Below are 14,792 nucleotides of genomic sequence, written 5' to 3'. Positions count from 1 at the left end.
GCTCAGGAACTGCTGTTGCAAAAAAAGCTGGGTGCATGGTTAAAGGCAAAACCTGACTAAAAACCTACAGCCAAGAGGTTACTATGTTAAATGCACATCAGAAAAAATGGAGTGTGGGGAAAATCAACATCTGAGGTTCAAAACCAATATCCACTCAAATTTTAAACTTAGAGGAGCAGAGTGCTGCTCTACAGTTGTATGAAGTTAAGCAACTAGTACTGAAAAGCTTGACAACAAACAACTTCACCAGTTACTGGTCTCTTTAAAAAAAAAAAAGCAGCAAGTTTTCATGGACTGAGTTGCTATATACCAGCTGCAAATGTTGGTAATAGCAGAATACAGCAAAAACAGTTTAAATATTACAAAAACCCAAAACCAAATAGCCAAAACTGCATACATATGGCCTTTTTCTTCCTCCTTTTGGGTTTGGTTTTTTTTTGGTTTTGTTTTTGGTTTTTTTTTTTTTTTTTTGAAGGTAGATAGGCTTCTCTCTTGTTTTGTTATTGATTTGGAGGAGCTAAAGATTAGAGGGAAGCAGCAGAAGAAATGATGTTTAAATGCACTGGAAAAAGAACAAAGCCTTAAGTTTTCACAATGCTGCAAGAATTACATTGCAAATTTTCCTCCTCCTACCCTCTATTATTTGGTGTGATATAATCACATATTACATACAGTCATTAATCAAAAGCTTCTCAAAGCTTTTCATAAACATCTAGTTAGGGCTTATAAAAGAAATAGTAGTTTTCCATCTTTCCAAACAAAGACGACTCACAGACAGGGACCTGACTGAAGACAATGCCACGTCTCAACCAGAACTTGTGTTATACATTCCTCACTGCTGTGCTGCCCGGAACTCACCTGGGTGTTCTTCCTGGACTCTCTCAGAGAGCTCTGAAAACATTTACTACACATATTTAAACATACACTTTAAAACTATTTACCAGACCTATCTAACTGCAGAGAAACTGTTGTTGAAGAAAGCTGCAGGGTTTTCTTTGTATTAGGACCAAAGCATCTGAACAACAGTGCTTCTAAAAAACAGTGTGGCTAAAACAAGCTCCCGAGCTCAGCAATGCACATTAAGATTTGTCAGAACTGAACATGCCACAAAGGACATTACCTTCAGGTTAAGCTTTCAGACCCTTCCTTTCCTTGAAAGCATACCACAATGAAAACGTGCCTGTACAACAAACATATACCCAGGCTCCATTTCAGCAATATTCTGATGAATATTTGGGCCCTTTAAAGGTCCCGTCCAACCCAAACTATTCCATGAACCATTCTAATATAAATCAATTAACACTACATAAAATGAATAATTGGGAACATCAAATCCATCCCCTGCATGTGAAAACAGTAGAAGACAAAGGTTGTATTTTGAAAACAAGGCCCTTTGTCTTCCTTAGACATGCTATTATCACCTCTGCATACAATAAAAGCAACCTTGGTTGTCATCTTGTGCCCTACAGAGCAAGCACTGAAAGAAGAATCTACTCAAAGCAGAAAAGGAAAATCTAACTTAACTTCACTGTGCAAATCCAGGTCCCAGGCAAACTTGTTTTGCACCCAGTCAGTTTAGCTGGGGATATTAATATCCCAAACCACTTGCTTACAGCCAAGGATGACATGAGCGAGACCTAACCTACTAAGGGCAAAATGAGCCAGACAGGTTAGGCAAAGAGTCAAGCCAGCCTATCTTAGATAGACAGCACTCGCACAATCCCTGCAGCTGACATTGGGAAGATGGGGAGGGGGAACTATTTGGTGGTGGGATGAGCACAGAGCTTTTTTCAAAGACACCTTTGGTCTGTCTCGATGCGGCGTTTTTTCTCCAAGAACGTGAGAAGTCATACTGTGATGGCATGCACCAACAGGCGCAGACATCTTTCTCATCTGCACAAAGGTCTAAGATGAGGAATTGTAGGGTAACACTAATGAAAGTATCCAGCACTTTAAACCACATCATCCCACCTTCATAAAATTTTCTCAAGACAGGCAGAAAGTAGTCTCTAATAAAGCTTTGTATAGACAAACTCTCATTTTCACCATTCTATAATGTTTTATACTTTAAAAAGAACCACATGCCCAAAAGTAATTTACCAGATATTAAACTTAAAATTAAAAGGCAACACCCTTTTCTTTATGGTGACCTGACAAAGGTGAACAAATTAATAAAACTTCAAAAAAGGCATAATAAAATTTACAACATTCACTACGCTACAGTCCAAGCTATTATTAAATAGCTAGCATTGCAGTTGAAGATGCAATATGCCAACTGGAAGTTTAGAAATACTTTTTATAATAAATTGAAATGCAGTTAAAACATAAGACATGAGGAACCCAAGGAAACAAGAAGCTCATTTATGAACACAAGCATCTCAGAACAAGCCTAAGCATCCAATCTTTATTTCACTCCTCACTGCTCCTTATCTATTCACAGGTAGAGTCTCCCAATACCTGTAGAAAAAACAAACTTTCAATCATGAGTGAGCTACTAGGCAAAGGCAAATCTTTTGCCCCCAGTTCCAAAATAGGCAGTAGCTTTGACAGCAAACTGTTTGCTACAAATACGGGGCGGGGGGGGGGGAGGCAGGGGAGAAGTAGCTAATGCCCTTCCATGCCAACACAGAGGTCAGATAACCCTGGATATAGCCCTGTCTGTCCCACACCACCACTTTAGTCACTTTAGTCTTTTCAGCTTCGTGACAAACTAAAGCCCTCGATCCTCCTAAACTGAGAGACAAAACTGTGAATTCCTAACGCAACAGTGCATTCAACACCAGTGACTGAGCACATTTCATTGCCATTTTTTAAAATAGGGTAAGAATACGTGATGTTCAATAATCCAATTATGAGCATCTGCACCATCTTCACAGTAGCACTTGTGTCTACACTCTGGAAAATTATTTTTAGCATATTCATTTAGAAATCCATCCCTATCTTTTCTGTTTCTAGTCTTATGTGCTACTCTGTATCAACTGCAAAATTTCATTATCTACAGGGCTGGACACACAAACTTTAGCAATTTATTTTAGAAGAAGTAATTTTATATTTTTGAAATGAATATGAACATTAAAAGAGACTAAGTCATGTTCCACTTCATAATTACTCATTTCTATGAACATGTGTTGACATTTTTCAGCATATGGCCATTTTTTCTAAAGCAAAATCTAAGTTACATTTCATGTAAGTGACTTAAGCTCTTTCCCAGCACTCATGCTTTACTCTTATCTCTACCAGACACAGGACTGCAAGATTTCCTGATAACCACCCACTTGGAAGCAAGGGATAGAGAAACCGACACAAACCCAGAGACATTCTGCCATTCTTACTTTGCAAATAAGTGTATTTGGTGCTTAGAAGAAGCTCTACTGAATAGCCCAATTGCTCTTCGTTTTTTGTTTTTTTTTTAAAGTATAAACAGGGAAGGAGGAGGATGCACATCCAGTATTACCACAACACTGTCGCACCTCCTTGTCCAGGTCACATCAGCCTCCTACACAAGGCCCTCCTTCCCTTAACAACACTTACATGCTGTGACTTTTTGTCTGCTTTACACCTTTCTTTCCGCAGTCGATCACACTCTCCCTCCCCACCCCACCCCCCCGTCTAACACACTACTCATTTCAGAAATATTTGCTAACTTCACGCTTACTTCTAGTTTTTCCTCTAGCTCTCATTTCAAGCCATCTGTAATAAGGAACAGTCCAATAACTCACTCTCATCAAATCTTTTTATCGTAAGATAAAAAGAGAATATTAAATGGAATGGCATTCACAAAATTGATGACAATCCAGAAATGTAAACAAATACAGGACATCCTTTCCATAAGAAAGCCAAGGAACAAACAAAGTTACACAATGCATTTTATAAAAAGCAACATTTAGTGTTTAGTGAAGGCGTGATACAGCAGACTTTTACAGACGTATAGCAAGCAAAACAAAATACCAAACAGGAATATAAAGAAAATAATGAATTAAATACACAGAAATGCTGTGTGCCTTTCAAAAACCAATTACAAATTTGATACAATTCTTTTACAGACTTTTACTTGAGTACATTCCCTCAAAAATACACTGTAATAGACTGTACAAAATAATACATGTCTCGTGTTGTGCTTATCACTAAAACTTTTTACTTTTTTACTTTAATTGCACAGGTCCCATTAGCCAATACAGCATTTTCTTGTCTTATGGATTTATTTTTTTTAATAAAAAACCCACAACCTATCATAGGTCTCTGCTTTCTGGAAATAGCATGATGAGACACAGAAAGGAAGTCGATGCAACAAAACTACAGACGATATCTCAGATTGTTTTTAGAAAGGAGAAAAAGGAAGGAAGGAAAACAGCTATTCAGGCTTAATTTTTACATAGCTTGATTATTTTATTATATTAAGAAGATATGCAAAAGCAAATTTTTATGACACCACAAGCAGTAAAATACTGAAGTTTCACACTGCACTGCTTGGCAGAAGATGCTGCATCTCAGCCACACAACCTCAATCCTCCCTTGTGTCCACAGTAGTATGTGGTAAGCAGCAAGTTGGATCACTTTGCTGCTCTGGCCAAGAAGCAAAAAAAAAAAAAAAAAAAAAAAAAAAAGTCTGTGCAGATCCATGAGCTGATGTGATTCACTGTCTACATGCCTACCTATTTGTGCTATTGCAAGAAAGGTAAGTAGAATGCTTCAGCAGAAAGAAATTACGTAGCGGCAGTGCAATTTTAGGTTGCTCCCATTGTGATGCCTCACCTGATGCAAGGGATCCTGTATTACTTTTGGCTGAAACCAAAACTACACAGAACATTGTCCAACCGCACAATCTGAGAGAGTTGCCTTTTGAACATGATGCACATTTAGAGAAAGTCTGGAATCAGTTCTGTAACCTACCACAAAGATCGAATCTCATTTTCAATACAGCTTTTAAACTTAATTTTATGACTCTTCGCCACATTTTAGCTAAACTACTTTTTTTGCTCATGGTTTCAGAACAATGCATTTCCACTAGGGAAATCAGAATCTGTATTAGAAAACTATGTAGTAGGAAATGGGATATTTAATGAAAACATTATATTCTCAGACATTTCAAATCCCATTGCATTCATGAAATAAGTTACATGATTTGCCTTTCACCCCATCTTTTGTGCTCACAAACTGTAAGTGCCTTATACAACTACCACAAAACACGACCTTAGTATTATTCCCTCTTGAGGTAGCAAACCAAATGCTGAATTGCAAAGCATCTAACAACACTAAAATTCTACTTAAAGACAGCAGCCAAATAGCTTAATAGAACCAAATAATACTCACTTTCAAAATTTCCTGCTTACTCAGCAAACTACTGAAATGCTTAATCTTGTTTTATTTTTGAAAGAAATCACTCACAAATTTCAAAGTATTTTGGAAAATGTTAAAGTGTCTAAACGTGAAGAAACATCAAGCAACTGCTGGCTTTTATTTTTCAGCATTTCTACACTGAAAGACTAACTTATTTAATGTTTTTTAGAAAAATAACAGACTGAGTATCGTTGTTTTTTCCATCCACTCTTTGTGGCTTAATTCTGGAATCAGAAATTTTCATCCAAAGGATGGCATTCATGCTGCCAACCCACATACACTTTTTGGCAGGCTACAAAGAAGTCAGTGCTCCTCACAGAGCAGCTCTGTGCTACGTGGTGACCAATGCCAGTAAAATAGTACCCCAAAGCGAAGCCTAGTATATAAAATGTATGCAAGCATCAGAATCCATACTCTGAAAATTCATTTCACTTGATGAGTAATAAAGTCTTCAAAGGCCTTGTAACTCAAAAGAAAAAAAATTTAGAGTCCGTGTCACCCCACACTAAATTTTTAACTGGAAAAAAAACCACGAAAGCATGGGAAAATACAAAAACCACTCACGGAGAGCATGAACAAAAATAGACTGACAATTCCAATGCAAGTTATTTCTCTCTCACATGCCTTTAAGTAATTATTGCTTTCAAAGCTCTTTGTCTATCCTTTGACATTGGAAACAGATGAGGAATTGTATCTTGAGCAGAAAGGAAGATTGGTTCATAAAAAGAATAAGAACAGCAGCACCAGAGGTCTGTGCATTTTTTTTTCCCCTTACAAATGCATAGTAAGTGATAAAAGATTTTCAGCTCAGCTCATCTTTTGCAGAGTAACGTACTTCTGACAGGACCATTAAAGGAAACATGGTAAGAGAAGCACTGTCTTCTGTTCCCTGCTTCCTCAAAAGATGATTCCCTGAAATCCAGTATTTCCATGCAGCTGAAAGCTTAACTCAGCTCAAGCTATTAGATGGACTTTGCTTCTCAGATTTCTATAAACAAATACTATTTTCAGGAACTAATGAACTTTGTTGATTAAATAGACTCATTAACCAGACATGAGAGTAAATAAATTTTATAGGTACAGTATGCAGCAACTCTTTTCTAGAGTATGAAGACCATAAGCACTCTGAAATATGCATATACACATATATAAAATACATGGTTATATATGCTTAAAATAATATACATGATTATAATAATGTAGAAGCTGGCCATGGTGGAATAATGTTTAGCACATGAACCAAGTTCTCACCTTGTTTTGCATTACTACTTTGCTGTTTTAAATTCATACCTGGTTTTTATGCATCTATAAGCCAATTGAATCTGGATCAAACTGTTTGGCTCCAGAAGATCTTCTACCCCTACTCTACGCTGCAAAGCAAAAAAATTACCATGCTAAATACAGGACTGCCACAAAGAGAAGGCCGGCAGTTACATACCAGGGGAGTAAACACCAGCTCAAAGCACATGTTCATGGTCACCAGCTGTACCACACATTAAAATAGTCTTCTGCTCATCATCCACATTGAACTCTCATCAACTCAAAATTTCCTTGTGTAAATATCTGTATATGTGCATGAAATTATGTTGTGTCAACAAGCCGTCTTAAGAGGTCGTAACACTATTTTGTGAGATCAGATTTCTGCTTATGGGTTATATTTTTTTTTTAAGAAGTAAGCCATTGTTAACAAAAGGCAACAATAAAGTAACTTATATTTTGCCAAATACAGGTTAAGACACTAATCAGAGCAAATGTACAATTGTAAATAAAAATGGCTATAATAATCATTCAACTATTTGCATACTCAAGATCAAAAGGTATGTTTGAAACTTCCCCCTCAGAAATTAGAAAAACTTTTTGTGAGGCTGTTATGTTACAACCAATTTAAAGTTTCAAATAAAAAATTCACCCACCTCAGAAATGCAAAGCCTGAAAAATGAAATAAATCTAAAATTGGAATTCTTATTACCAGTACTGATCTCAACATATCTTGTTATGGAGTACAACAAAAAAACTAACAGAAATAATCTTTGGCAGTATAGCCCTGTTCTACATTAATCGGTCATGGCAATAGAGTTTTGCTTTTAAATTCATCTGATAATGAAACCTTTCCAAACAACTGAGAATACAACGCTGCTGTTCTTAAGTAGTCGGGAGGCTTTAGTACAGTATACAGATAAGACCCTGAAATATCAAACAGACCTGTTCCTGATTGTCAGTGGAGATGAAGGGCCATATATGCTTAGCCAGCTTCAGGTTTTATGATTTTTACATGTTTACAATTCCCCCCCACTCCCCAATTGGACTACTTCAAAAATGCTTTAGGAAGAAACATTATTTTCTGTTTTACTAACTTCGTAATTTCGGAATCTTACAAGCTATCCCTAAAATTTAATATGTAGTTTTAGAAGACAAAAATCCTTAGACTAAATCTTTCAACCTCACTAGCCAACTGCAACTTGCCAAGGGAAGTTCAGAAATAGAACCATTCATTAAATAAATGCACTGTTCTGCACCAGGCAGCCCACAGAGATTCAACTGCAATGCTAAAACCTGTAGAGTGTCAACTACCATGATCAGGTACCTAGTGAGGCTTGACCTCATCCACAATTAAAATGTGCATATACTATATTTATTTGTTTTCCTGAATGTGTCAGGGATGCCTCAGATTATCAGAATTCATTTCAAAATATTAACTAATAAACTAGTATCTTCCTCAAGTACAAAAAGTCTGCAAAAATTTCTTTACTGTCACGCAAAACTCCAAATACTAAGAAAAGTCTTCTTCAATATAGTTTCAAAATTAGAATTTTGTTTTATTATTATAAACCATTACACACAATAACATAGTGTACTGAGATAATACTGCTTCTGGTTTTAAAACTAACATTATTGTAGAAGTGTAACGGAAATGTAATTACTTAGTTACATTAAGCTAAGTACAACAAAGAGAAATACATTTCAGTTCTTTTATCAGTGAAGAAGCACTATGCAACTATGGGTTTAGTTATTTTTAATGTAGGTTAGTCATATCACACTCCCTACTTCCTCCCCCAACATTTAACAGGAAATAAATAGTAGAAAGTAGTACTGCTCTTTATAACAGGGGAGAAGGTGGGGGGTTTTTTTTGCATACAAAAATACAGTAAGTATTCATCAATGATAGTAGGGCTTTACTCAAAATCCAGGCACAGCATGTAGCTTCCTAAATTTTATATTCTCCTAGATTACCCAAAATTACTCCGTTTCAACAAATAGTTGCAGCCGGGTAATTTGGAGGGACCATTTTGCCTCCCAGTAACTTCCTGGGTGAAGTAGTTAATTCACAGATAATTTTCAGTCCTTTGCAGTAGTTAATTCACAGATTATTTTCAGTTCCTTACGGCCAACTTGCAGTTTATGCTCAGTCTGCGGTTTACATGTCACCACCCTATTCACAAATTGTCACGACTAACAATTAGCATCAGCAGAGCAAGTCAGTGGCAATAAATATCTTACAGGAACCTTACCAGCATCAATTTCAAAATAAAAGATAGATACAAGTGAGCTAGTATTTAATTATGGAAATTTACCTATGAAAGTTTTTTGGTGTGTTTTTTTTGGTTGTTTTTGTTTCCCCACTTTCATAAAACTAAAATATTCAAGTATTGTCGATAGATTTATCATTTATCTGCAGACCATCTCATCTATGAAAGCTGAGGCAGATTCTTAGAACTGTTGTTGAACTACAGCAGAGTCCCAGGACCTACCTGCGTATGGAATATCAAAAGTAGTAAAGGACAAGCAGTAATCAAATCATAAAGCAGGTAAACGGGCGGCATTCAGGTGCACAGGTGAACAACATGTCCAGTTAGGCAGCTTCCTATCTTCTTCAGGCTTCAGACAGACCCACATTTGGTCACTTCACATCAGTTCTACGAGCTGGCACATTTTTATGGAAACTGTCATTTTGTGTTCTAGCACTCGAGCTGCCATTAAAGCAAAGTTTGGCTGATCCATTAAAACAGCAAAGAACTTCAAAAATAAAAATGTATGTTTGCTAGCTATCTGCAACAAAGATTTGGGAAATATGAATTCATTTCAAGGCAAAAGAAATACCACAGGAACCTACAGAACAACAGGAGAAGCATTATTATATTTCAAAGACCTACTTATTCTATTCCTGAGCAACAATTATGTTGCTTGAGAGAACAACACTTATCTATTTTCGCCATCAGGCGCTATTTTCTAACTATAAAAGTACCTAGAAATAAAAGACTAGATGCTTTGGTAGAAAGCAATATAGCCACTGGCCACAGAAAAATAAAAACCATTCTTTGTGTACAACTAAAAGCAGTAAGTGTCCTTGTTATTCATATGATTTCATGCCCAAGAACAGGTCAGAAAAGAGGATTTTCTCTTTGTGGATACCAACATGAAACTTTGGAAGATTTGTTTGGTTTATCTTGTATTCAGGTTAATTTTTTCTGCAATACTAAAGAACACACTTACCTCAGAAGTAAGTATCACAGAGCATCATAGTGTACTTGCAGTTAATTTTCAAAAGCAAAATGAGCTTACACGGAACATTATCATCCACGAAACACTAATTACGTTAGGATTATTATGTGATTTTTTAGAATATCATTCTAGAATTAACATATATCACTTGAGACACTATCAGAAACAAGTTAATTCATGTACTGCTTCACAAGTATTATATTTGGCATTTTACAACCCCAGAGCCCAGCCAGAGATTTACTATTTTGTATGTTATCTAGAAGTCTCAGAGGCAAACGGACTAGAATTGTTCTGAGTATCTTCCCCTTGCTATCTGAATGTTAACACGATGCCTCTCAGATATCCTCAAAATCTAGTGCAAATGAATATTTCACACTACCACACTGGCTCTCAGAGCATGCATAGTAGCCACCTCTCTACGTAGCACAGCTCTGCCACTGAGTTGCTGATAGGTCTAAAATACATCTGTGTATTTGCAGCACATTGATTTCCCAGCAGGGGAGAAGGTGAGGAGGAAAGTGTAGGGAAGGTGGCACCCTGGGAGACTTCCCCACCACCTGAGCCCAGAAACAGGCACAGCGAGCTGCCTCAGCTGTATCCCAGTACTGCCTGCACAGGTAAACTTAATTGCAGTCGCATATTTTATTCAACAGTTTAAAGTGTTCAAACAAAAGAACCTGTTAAGTAAAGCTGAGATTTACAGTACTTGTTCCTTTCAAAAACTTCATTAAATCAGCTTCTTATTACACAGCAACCATGAGGAACTGTTTACAATATATTAAAAATGCACCTTCCTAAGTGTAGCAAACAAGTTGGGGTGTGGTTGCCTCACAACTGGCAGGGAACACGTGTCTTACAAATATTTCCAGTTCTACTGTGCAGCAGCAGCTTGGGTTTAAGGCAGCACAATGCAACAGGTTAAAACGCATTCAGAGTTATCTCATGCCATTGCCACAACTACAAGGTGTGCCTTTTGGCTCTGCTAGAGACACTCTTTATTATTCATCTTACTTTGTTTGCCTGTTCAAAGGAAAACATCATCATTTCTTCACAATAAGTTATATAGTAAAGCACTGATTTCCATAAGGAGAAGTCCAATCATTTAGGATTTGCTCAGGGAGGCAATAAAAACTATTCAATGTAATAAATCCAAACAGTTCAAGAATATACATGGAAGCTTAGAACAGCAAGATCTCTCATTGAAGGGTTTTAAAAAAACCAAATTCTGATAGGATGACAGCACGACAAATTACTTGGAAATTATAACCAATAAACAAATACAAAGTGGGAGGAAAGCAGAAGCAATAAGGTTTTTAAAAATAGTGACTAAGGGGGCAAAAAAGAAGGGAAGAGGATGATGCACTGATAACCTTTCTCAAGGATCTACACTTCAACCTATGCTCATAAACATGGAGTAAAGTGCCAGACACAGAAACTTCTGTAAACTTTGCAAAGTTAAAAAGGTTGAGATTCAGATTCAAAATTATCTGTAAGTCACTGTGGATAGCCACAGAAGGTTTGCACAGTGACGGGCTGATTGTGAAATAAAGTGTTAGATGAAATCCACTGGCAATAAATGCAATAGAAAGGGATAAATAACCTCAAGTGAATCTATGTATTAACAGGTTTCATATTTGTTGTTAACCCTTCAGAAAAAGATTTTAAGCCACTATGCATAATTCACTGAAAATATCAGCTTTACACCATCAAAAGAATTGGGATATTTTAGAAAGGAAAATAAAACAGAAATCATCACCACATACAATTACTGCGGTTCTTCTTGACTACTGTTTGTCACTCACATTGTTCAAAAAGATAATAGACGGACTAGAGAAAGTGACAAACAATCAGATACAGCACAGCTTCCATGCAAACAAAAATTATGGGCAATTATGGCCTTGGGGGGATAAAAAAAAAAAAAAACACCAAAAAAACCCCAACACAGCTAAAATCACGAAAACAAACAAGAAATAATTATCCATGATACACAACAACTGATGAAATCTCAGTAAGATAACCAGAGTTTAACAAGAAACTTAAGAGCATTTTCTTCTCCGCAATATATAGTTCTGACCACAGGACAACATAAAGGTCAGAATTATAGTTTGAATCAAGAAGTGCATCCACTGAAGATCAGGCACTTTTTAATACAACACCCCAAACGTGTCATCTCTAGTGCTGGTAGTCCTGAAGCTAGTAGAACACAGCAAAAATAGCTGCTTACTGCAATATACTGTTTTCTTAAGTTTTCCCGCTCATATTAAAAAAAAAAAGGGGGGGGGGGGAGGGGCACTGTTAGGTACAGTTTTAGCAGTATTTCAGACTTAGATTTAACAGTCCCAAAAACTGATACATGTAAAATAGTTTTGATTAATAAGCATCTAAATCACTTTCAGATTACCAGAAGTGTTGTTCTCTCATTTTTCAGTACATACACTATTTGGCATTTCCTTCAGCATTTCCAGAACTACTTCTTATTAAATCAAAGTTTTCTAGCCACCATTTGGGGCAGGGGAGGGGTGTGGAATGTCACAAGGGTCACAAATGAGTCACCTGAAACTACAGACTAGCAACCCAAGCTGAACAACATACTTCATTAAGGAAGCCCTACAAAACCTGAAACAAATCCCACGCATTCCTGTATCTTCAGAAGATTCATATTAGGTTGAACAATGCATGTAATGGAAAAAGAAAAGGTTTAAAATAAAGCCTGGGATACTGACAAGAAGTTAAGATTCTTTTTCACACACCAAATTTTCAACTGCTCAAGGCTTGCATTCAATCCTTACAAACACCTCTTATTTGTAAAGCACATAATTTAAGATTATGCAATTGTGCTATGGCTGCCCCAAAATATTATGTGCTGAAAGCACCACAGTGTTTACAGACGAAGCTTGCCAAACAACCATTCCATTAAAACCACAACTCAACCACTACTTGAGCTAAACTTGTTCGAACTAGACTGAAATACAGATGTAAAGTATTATGTTCATACTAAATTGCAAAATAAATGCCAGGAAAACAAAAACAACACACCTGTTGGAATGCATTCACAGAAGCAATCTGCCAGGCACAGAGCTGGCACTGATACCTATGCTGTTGTAATATAAATTTGAAAGAGGAGAGAAAAAAGCAGAACAGTAAGTTTCATTACAGAAATACAGAGAAAATTCATAAATACCTCAGAACACTGAAATGAAAGGAGTGACGCACCCCCAACGCAGGGAAGAAAAAAAGAAAGAGAAGAGAACTAAGGAATCTATCACCTATAGATTTCAAGTACAGCTTAAAACATAACAAGATTATTCTCATCCAACAGCTGTATTTTGTGTAAAGAAAGTGACTTTGTCTCATCCCAGTTTCTAGCATCCAAAAATGACCCACAGCAGCCTCAATTAACAACCTCATTGCAGAAGGATATAAAAACAAAAGAAGTACAGAAGAATTGTCGTGGCTCTGAATTCTCTCAGAATGAGAGAGCAGATGCACTACACTTGCGAAGTTGCATTTGTTACAACCGATGTTCTTTTTGTTTTACAAATAAAAGTTATATTAGCTTTGAGACTTTCAGATAAGTGACTTCCTTTTCCAGTTTGCTTAGCTACTCTTTAAAAATATATTTCCTAGCTTTGCTGGTCTTTCAGAGAAGGCAACATATAAAGACCCAGAAACACCTAAAGTTACCACACTATTTTTAGGATGTGGTTTGATGAGCAAGTCTTTTGGTGTAGCTTCTTGCCTCTCTACTGCCTTCTCAATCGTGCAAGCATGTACGAGGTGGAGGGGGTAAAGAGACAGCAAAATGATTCAGTGACTTGCGCAGCAGTGACGTACCTGGGAGGGAGGCCCAGAAGCAAAATCTAGACAAGAGCAGAAAGCAAGGACTCCATAAGCTGTCACCGCCAGTGAAACAGGCCAGTCACAATGCAGTTTCAGGTGTAGATCTGACACATAAGGCACCCTAGTTCATCACTAAGTATGTTGTGAGTCCCTTTCCTAGACTGTCAAACAAATAAATTCAGGAGACACATCTCAAAATCAAAACTGCAAAGGAGAGCAAGTGAAATCCTGGCCTCTAAAACGTGCACTTAAGCACATTTCAGTCTTAGGTGCTTATATGAGTGTAGAGCTTTCATATTAAAAAAAACAACAAAAACCACCAAAACTATATTCTGTCTTAACCACGCATTGCTCCTTTGGGCACATGAGACTGGCTCACTACCATTCAGGAAAGAGGCCCATTTGAAACACAATAAATTAATGGGGGATATCTCTGTATAGTTTAGATTAGGTAGCAATTACTAAAAAGTTTTGAAAATTCACAAAATACCTTTCTATCAAAACCAGCCCAAACTGCAATTAAAGACAAAGTATAAACCATTTTAGGGAAGAATATCTGAACTCATTACACTGAAGGTCATTTCTAAGTACTCCTGAAAGAAGTTATTAACATTTTCAATAATTTTCTAATCTGCAAGGAGCAAAGAGGACCTAAACTATCGTTAGTTTATCTGTAACACCACAGTGTATGTTAAAACCACCTTTATTCTTCCTTCAGCTGTCCTTGTTTTAGGAACCATGAAAAAATCCACCTGCACACGGGCATATTACTTTCCCCTGCTCCATCATGTCAAGCACAGAAACTCTTCATGTTTATAAAGAAAAATGAAGCCAAATCCCCATTAGCATTGCAGGAATTACATTTCCTGTGGTAGAAACAAAAGAGCTTTAAAGTTACTGTACTAAGTCAACTTTGCCATGGGATGATCCTTCCTGTCCACCAAGATCCTTTTAAATTCCTACAATCTATTTTTTAAAAAGTCATTCTACTTTTGAGTCCATTAACAACATAGAGCCCACAAGAACAAAAGGTCAGAAACTGTTACAATGAATCACATGCAGCTATGAAGCTAATGAAGTCATGAGAAGTATCACAGAAAAATACAGCTATGGTT

At 36.8% G+C, this 14,792-nt stretch overlaps 1 protein-coding gene across 10 annotated transcripts in view; it reads right to left on the bottom strand.

Moving 5' to 3' along the window:
• SIPA1L1 (signal induced proliferation associated 1 like 1) overlaps positions 1-14,792 on the bottom strand; it is a 219,324-nt gene that overhangs the window by 181,650 nt on the left and 22,882 nt on the right. The gene's annotated exons all lie outside the window — the stretch shown is intronic.

The sequence above is a fragment of the Chroicocephalus ridibundus genome, chromosome 4 (genome assembly GCF_963924245.1).
Source record: "Chroicocephalus ridibundus chromosome 4, bChrRid1.1, whole genome shotgun sequence".
NCBI lineage: Eukaryota > Metazoa > Chordata > Aves > Charadriiformes > Laridae > Chroicocephalus > Chroicocephalus ridibundus.
This window is presented reverse-complemented; position numbering and strand designations above follow the sequence as displayed.